The sequence below is a fragment of the Habropoda laboriosa genome, unplaced genomic scaffold (genome assembly GCF_001263275.1).
Source record: "Habropoda laboriosa isolate 0110345459 unplaced genomic scaffold, ASM126327v1 scaffold2, whole genome shotgun sequence".
In the NCBI taxonomy this organism is placed as follows: Eukaryota; Metazoa; Arthropoda; class Insecta; order Hymenoptera; family Apidae; genus Habropoda; species Habropoda laboriosa.
In genome coordinates, this window is record NW_017100190.1 from 3,883,131 (window position 1) to 3,891,906 (window position 8,776).

Genomic DNA, 8,776 nt, shown 5'->3' on the forward strand with positions numbered 1-8,776 from the left:
GTGTCGTCGAATGTCGCACTGCAGACCGGCACACGCGATACACAGCCGTCCCTGTCGCTTCTTCTTCCCTCCTTTCTTTCTTTCTTTCTCTTCTTCTCTTTCTACCCGTAGCCAGCTGTATTACTCTTTCCTCCCCTTGTACACTCTCTCTCTCTCTCTCTCTTTCACTCCTGATTCTCCCACTAGCGCGCGCTTCGCGCCGGCTGTGCGTGCCCCGGTACACAACAGGCACGCCAACTAAGACGATCCGCGAAAAGGACACACAGATCGTGGTTTCTTATCCTAATTGAAAAGTTACACGTGAAAAATTGTCCCACGCACACACACACGCGCGCGCGTTTATTCTTAACGAAATTTTCTGTGATACTTGTTCCTTTTTTTTTCAGGTTAATTAAAGTGAAACTGTGTATAGATTAGAAGTTGCGTATGTGTGTATATAGAGAGAGAGATACGGAGAGAGGAAATGCACAGGCGTATATGCCCGTCCCGTGACGAGAGCCGACTGCCCTCCAGCACCTGGAACGGCTGACGGTATAACCGGGTACAATGCCTCCTATATCGAGTGTCCTTCTTTAAACACCAGCCAGGCATCCGTATCCTCCTCGTCTATCCCCTTCAATCTCGCCGTCCCTCTCGCTCGCTTTTACGAGGACATTCCGTGCTCTCCGCTCTCCTATTAACGGCCAGGTAGAGGCCAGTGGTTCTCAATATCGTCAGACTTTGCTTTTCAGTTGTGTAGAGAGTGTAGAGATGCGTGCGCGTGTTTGTAGAGGTGGGTTGTACAGGAGAGAGAGCTATTTCTCCCCCTTTTCTGCGGCAGGGTAGGAGCTTAGCTTTCAGAGAGAGGACACGACCGTGTTGGTCATCGTGCTCTACGCCACGTTCCACGTATAACGTCCGGTAGCGTTGTGAAGGCGTTATCGATCCTGCAACTCGTGCCCGCCTTTGTGTTCCACGCACGCCACACGGAATCCCGAGCGAACGAACCGACCAACGTTCGGTTTTCTTGATTGATCGAATCCGGATGACGCGTGCACCGTGTGTGCCTCGTGTGGTTCTATGGAACGGTCGTTTTGGAGAAAGGGGAAATGTAGGAATTGCGATTGGTCCTACTCGTGGTCCGGCCTTTTGTGATTGTTGTTTTCGGGCTTTGAATGGTATTACACTTGTGGCTTTTTTTTTTTTTTGTTCTTTTTCGCGGTTGTTGAACGTAGAATGCATGACGTTTGGAAATAGGGGTGGTTTGGATTTGGATTAATTTTTCTTTGGCTAAGGAATATTTTTTTAAAACGTAATTTTGCATTCCCTCGTGGTTTTGATCTTAAAATTTGTTTTTGTAAATGTTGAATGGTGTAAGAGATATTAGGCAATAGGGGTAGTTTCGATTAGAATTAATTTATTTTGGCTGAGGAATATTTTTTTGAGAGAGAATTTTGGATTACTTCGAGGTTTTCATCTTAAAATTTGTTGTTTGTAATTGTTAAATGTTGAATGGTGAAATGTAAGAGGTATTTAGAAATAGGGATGGTGTAGATTTAATTAAATTTCTTTTGCCTTATGGAATATCTTCTTGAGAAAGAATTTTGACATTACTTTTACGGTTGTTGAGCTGCGGAATATAAAAGAGACATTTAGAGGTGGTTCAGATTTAGATTAAAAGGCATTGTTTTCGGCCATCTTCTCGTTACTTCTAGCTTCGCGGTTGAAGAATATTAAATTCCAGATAGAAGGGTGCGTCTTTCTCGGATTGAAATACGTTTGTTGGACCGTTTCCGTACAATGGAAAGACAACGCTCCTTTCAAAGCGTGTACACGCGTGCACGCACGTACGCCTATGTGCCTATAGGTTAGGTCTTTAAAAAGGAACGTACACGGAACTCCGGGACTTAAAGCTTCTTCTTTCTTTATTTTTTTTTTCCAACGTTCAAGTACAAAGAGTCTTTATTTCCGTCTAACGGTCCAAAATAAAGCCTTCCACGTGTACGAGTGTGCTTTTGGAACACCCTGTAGAGATACTCCTGTGTGTTCTTAGATTAGATTCTGTCTGACTGCAACACCGAAATCTTCTTTTCTCGATATAGAAATAGAAGGTGCTTTTATTCCCATTTAAAATAAATCTCCCAAAACTGTGAGCATACTTTTGGAACACCTTGTAGAGATAATTTTACGTGTTCCTAGATTAGATTCAGTCTTACTGCAACACCGAAATCTTCTTTTCTCGATATAGAAATAGAAGGTGCCTTTATTCCCATTTAAAATAAATCTCCCAAAACTGTGAGCATACTTTTGGAACACCTTGTAGAGATACTTTTATGTATTCCTAGATTAGATTCACTCTGACTCTAACACCGAAATCTTCTTTTCCTAATAAAGAAATGAATGGTGTCCTTATTTCTATTTGAAGTAAATCTTCCAAGGCAAGCAACGTACTTTTGAAACACCCTGTAGAGATACTTTTATGTATTCCTAGATTAGATTCACTCTGACTCTAACACCGAAATCTTCTTTTCCTAATAAAGAAATGAAAGGTGTCCTTATTTCTATTTGAAGTAAATCTTCCAAGGCAGGCAACGTACTTTTGAAACACCCTGTAGAGATACTTTTATGTATTCCTAGATTAGATTCACTCTGACTCTAACACCGAAATCTTCTTTTCCTAATAAAGTAATGAACGGTGTCTTTATTCCTATTTAAAATAAATCTCACAAAACTGAGCATACTTTTGAAACACCCTATAGGGATATTTTTATGTACACCCAGATTGGATTCACTCCGACTACAACACTGAAATCTTCTCTCAATCTAAAAATGAGAGGTTAGGTATTTTCCTTTGAAAATAAATCTTCCAAAACAATGAACCTACTTTTGAACCACCCTGTAGAAACTCGACTATTGTTTCATCGCTCGAAATTGAAAAGAAATATCGACGAGTGTGCCGTTGATATCTCCATCGCTGTAGATTCGGAAAAATGATTCAATTTTCCTGTAGGTTTAACAGAAATACATCTTTCTCGTCGAAACTCCCGATTCGAAAGGATATCCATCAAGGCGACCTTGTATATATTCCACGTACGTACAGTACGTATGTATAATACGCGAGCACGAATGGGATTCCTATGCTCGAGAGGATTTTTCTCGAAGCAAACGGACGTTTTCGATGAAATCCATTTCTCGCGAGGCCTGTGCCCATGCTAAATTGACCATCGGCCGGTTGATTGAACCGCGCTAGAGGGGCTCTGCCACCTTCACCGAGTCCCACTTGAGGCGAAACTGCGAAAGTAAATGGGACGCGCCGTAAATAATTCCTCCGGGCGCAGACTCCTCTTTAAAATAGACGCCTCCTTCGGGGTCCTTGCAACGCGTGTTCTTCTGCATTTGAAAAACTTGCCGCGACGTTTGGCAGAAAGATGTATCGAAGTTCGCGGTAAAAGTTAAGTTTCACGAGTCGTTGGAACTTTGGTGAAAATTTATTTCAACCCTCGGTTATGATCGACGATGATCAAGCGCTTGTTACTTACTTACTCGCCGAATGTGAGGCAAATCTGAAGAGTCGTTAGGAAATTATTAACGTTCCAAGGGAACTTATACCGGATGACTCATTTATGACGAACGTAGTAAATAATTTTCGCTGTTGTAAAATATGGCGAAACACTTTCTGTAACAGGTGTAGTATTAAGTCTGACGAAGAATGTAACGTAACGGGTGTCCTAGAATTTATGAATGACGGTGTATAATTGGAGGTGCGTTAATTTTCGATGGAATCAATTTTATTGATAAATATGGAACGCTTTGTTTAACCCTCCGTTCAAGGATCTTCTCAATGTTCACTGACCACCCAGAGCCCCTTTGTTTATTCAACAGCTATCGACCCAGTACTGCGAACGTGGCTTCCAGGGAATCAAAGGAACACATGGAACGTCGAACAAAACGTCCTGATAAGACCTCCAGCCATACGTACATTTATCTTTCGAAGAATTATTTTATAAAAAAGGCGGTTTCACACTTCCATTTCTGTAACACTGGCTACACAATCCCCTCCTATGTTTCCCGATCGAAATGAACTACCATCCTTCATGAACAAGAGTGAAAAGAACGGAGCAGAACTGCCGGTATGTAAATAAAGGCTCTTCCACACTTTTATTTCTCAACCAACCCCTATATAAACTCTTTTTACGCTTTCAAATCAAAACCGTGCTAAAAATCAACTATTATCCTCCATAAACAAAAGGAGAGGAAATTGAAGAGAACCGCAGAGGGCTGTTTCACACTTTTATTTCTCAACCAACCCTCGTACAATCCTCTTCTATATTCTCCAATAAAAAGCAAGCTATGTAGAAATCACCTGCCATCCTCTGAAAACTGAATAGAATCACCGATTTTGAAATAAAGGCTGTTTCACACTTTTACCTCTCGTACAATCTCCTATATTTTCAAATTTAAAACACGTTAGAAATGAACTAGCATCCTCCAAAAACTGAATAAAACCACCGATTTGGAAATAAAGGCTGTTTCACACTTTTACCTTTCGTACAATCTCCTATATTTTCAAATGTAAAACAATAGAAATCACCTGCCATCCTCTGAAAACTGAATAGAATCACCGATTTTGAAATAAAGGCTGTTTCACACTTTTACCTTTCGTACAATCTCCTATATTTTCAAATGTAAAACACGTTAGAAATGAACTAGCATCCTCCAAAAACTGAATAAAACCACCGATTTGGAAATAAAGACTGTTTCACACTTTTACCTCTCGTACAATCTCCTATATTTTCAAATGTAAAACACGTTAGAAATGAACTAGCATCCTCGAAAAACTGAATAAAACCATCGATTTGTGAAATAAAGGCTGTTTCACACTTTCATTTCTCAACCGCCCCTTATACAACACCGTCTATACTCTCACATCGGAGACGTGGCGAAAATGAGCTACGATCCGCGAAAAAGCACGGAACGAGAAGAAAGTGAACAGAGCCATCGAACAACAGGTTGAAGTGTCAGCTCGAGGAGGCGGACGCGTGTTCGCCGAGGCGCGACATGAAAGGGGCTGTAGCGAGGCGCGGTTGTGCACGTCGAAAGAGGAAAAGTCGCGTTCCTCGACGCGGAGAACAACAAGCGGAGCCGAGTGAAAGGAGGAAACAACAGGCAGCGGGGCTTTCCAAGCGTGGGTGTATGAAAAATGCGAATTACGATTGGCTGGCGGTCGCAGGAGGTGCGCGTGTACACGCAAAAGGAAGCAGCGACGACAGCTGCGATAACAATGGGAAACTTTGTCGCCGTTCTCCGTTCGATACTCTTTGACCAAGCTTCCTGAAGCTTTTAACGAAAGCGACCGGATACAACCACGACGCCATTGTTCCTCACCTCTTCTTCCTTTTTTCTCTCCATCTCGCGCCTTCGTTACGCCCGCTTGCCCTTTTCCCCACGCCATATAAACAACCGCTTCTTCATATTTCCCCCGGTCGTCTTTTCCTCCCTTTGAAGAAAATCCACGGAAAATTGGAGCATGAAACGGAGTCGCCGAGTCTCGGGACAAAACAATCTAAGGTACCTCTGGAAACGAAGCGAAAATAGACCCGCGAACTCGACTTTCGGAGTCTTAACGACTCATTCGTGTACATCGTCGCTGGACGGTGAAATACACCGGGTGGCGAAATAGAAAGGTCGCGAAATTCTCGACGGAAAGGTGTCGATCTTCGAACTGCTGTAACTTCGTGAAAAAAGGGGTTGTAAAGGGGAGACTTCGAGCTTCGAGCTCGCGTGGATTTCAGTCAGAAGAGAAATTTTTTAAATTCCGTGCAGCCCTTTAAATGTTACAAAATTTTCGAGAAAAATGAAGACCATCGTCACTTTCTCACCCCGCTTCCTCTAGTGCAGAAGCTTTTTCGAGAAATATCACTTTAGCGACGTGAAAGTAGATGCTTCGCTCTTCACAACGACCCCAGATGAATTATCATACGATTTCTTTTTCCACGAAGTTATAACAGTTCAAGGATCGACAATTTTTCAGCGGAAAATCTCGCGATCCTTTAATTCCGCCACACGGTGCACGTCGCAGCTCTCAGCGAATTTTCTGGGAATTCCCCGGTTGCACGTGGAGAAAAATGAAGTCTGTCCACGCTGGTGGAAAAGTTGCACGCGTTTTTGTTCACTTGGAACGTTTTAAGGTAGCTGAGTGAAGGGTTGAGTGCTCGCCACATGGATCTGGATTATTCTACGTGGTAAAATCGAGGTGAGAGATGGATTTTTGTCATTTATTAAGGCCTAGAATTTTCATTTTATTTTCACTCGTTCGTGTTACGAGATGGACGAACTTCGAAGCGGGTAAAATGACTGATTGAAACGTTCTGAGACGATTTATCAAGAAATAAGAGAGATTTATTCGGATCGTTCACGACAGAGGCAGAAAAGTGAAGAATAATCATTCCATAGGCATTCGGTTTGAGATAAATCTATGTTTTATTTTCCGTGACTCGATTTTTTATTTAAATTTCAGGTATACAGATAGGATAAGAGCGTTGAATTCTTCAGGGAGTTCACCGTCCCGGAAGTTATCAGAATTTTCATCTTCGTACGCATCTGAAATACTTATCTCTGAATTGGATTGACAGTTAATATTCGAAGGTTATTTTATAGACCGTACGATTCTTATCAACCGATTATACGAAACTTTTCATTAAGGTTATTCAACAGGCGGTATTTCTGTGAAACAAACCCTTCGAATATGAGATACCTCTCTTGAATTAATGCAGTAATCAAGGGGAGAGAGCCGAGGGAATTTCGCATAAAATGCGAAACACGAGTCCGCGACGGTCTAATTCTCCTCCAGCTATTAATATCCTACCTTGGGTCCTTGGACTCATCTATCACGTTGCGACGAAAAGAAACCTGTATATCTGTCCGTTTAAAAAACGCCAAGGTGACCTTGCGTATCAGGAGGAACACCTACGTGAAAATCGTTATCGTCACGCGATCACACTCTCCGTATCGTCCACCCTTTTATCGATCAACGTTTCCACACAAAGGAACTCCGCCTTCCTTAAAAAATTCCAGTAACAAAGACGTTTCGTTAAATTAATTTCTCTCACTGTCGAAACTCACTGCATGCTCCTCCACTTTCTCTGATAAGAAAAGAAACATCGTTATCGTCACGTGATGATTCTCTTCGTATCATCCACTCCTTTGTGAGTCAGTTTTCCCACACAAAGGAACTCCGCTGATTCTAAATACAGTAAATTCTCTACAAGTGTCAGTCAATTTGGATTCTACAAATGTCAGTATAGATGGTCCAACGCCTAGGCTGCGTCATTGCTGCGTCTACGTTATCTCGCTCGCTGTCAGTCAAGCGTGTAACGCTACACCACTCGGTTTCTTTTACGAGATTTCACGGCTCGACAATTCATAATAGAAAAATATAATTTCTTTAATTTTACTTTTTTTCATCTAAAATTTTTTTTAACATGTTGGTGAGATTTTTCTGATGAAAATGAGATCAAACACGATATAATTTGAACAACATTTACTTATTAATACTTATTGAGTAATTAATTTAATGTCGACCTATCTCTACGTAAAAAAAAAAAAATGTAGGGCCGATTCTACAAGTGTCAGTCAAATGTAGGGCCGCTTCTACAAGTGTCAGTCAAATGTAGGCCCGTTTCTACAAGTGTCAGTCAAACGGCAGGCCAATTCTCCAACTGGCAGTCAAACGGTAGGCCGACTCTATGTAATGTAATACAGGGCGTCTGTTTTATCTCAATGCAGTGAAATATCTGGCTAATAAGTAAATGTTGTTCAAATTATGTCGTGTTTTATGTCATTTTCATCAGAAAAATCTCATCAATATGTTAAGAAAAAATTTCGGGATAAAAAAAAGGTAAAATTAAAAAAGTTGGTATTTAAATCGCTTGGTTGCCTCGACTCACGTTTCATCCTTATCTGTTAGGGCGCGAGTCTCGAAAACGTAGTCCCTGACTCTACAAGTGTCAGGTTTAGGTTCCTTGCGGACTGACACTTGCGGAGAATTTACTGTAGTAACAAAAACCTCGCGCAAAATTAATTTCCTTCTCTACTAAAAATCACTCCATATTCCTCCACTTTCTCCAATGAAAAAGAAACATCGTTATCGTCACGCGATGATCCTCTTCGTATCGTCCATTCCATTGTCAGTCAATTTTTCCACAGAAAGGAACTCTGTCTTCCTTAAAAGATTCTAAATAGTAACAAAAATCTCGCGCAAAATTAATTTCTTTCTCCACTAAAAATCACTCAGTATTCCTCGACATTCTCCAATAAACGAAAAAGTAACACCATTATTGTCACGTGATGATCTCCGTATCATTCACCCTTTTATCGATCAACTTTTCCACACAAAAGATCTCCGTCTTCCTCGAAGAATCCCAGTAACAAAAACCCCACGTAAAATTAATTTCTCCCTCCGCCAAAAATCACTCCATATTCCTCCACTTCCTCGAGCAGAAAATAACAGAAAGGAAGAGAATATAAGGCATTTCTTCCGAAAACTTTTCTCATTACACCGCACAATGGATCAAAGAAACCCTCGAAATTTCCCCCCCGAAAACCTCTGGAAACGAAGCATTTCCCTGGTTCCCTCACACCCGGTCCAACCTCACATCGATAAATTACCACCCGTATCCACACTCTCCACTCCGGTGGAGACGACGCGTGCACGCCCGCGAAGACGCCGCGCCGGGAACACGCGCCAAACGCAGCAGCCAGCGACACATAAACGGTGGAGGCGTCTCGGCGCAGACGC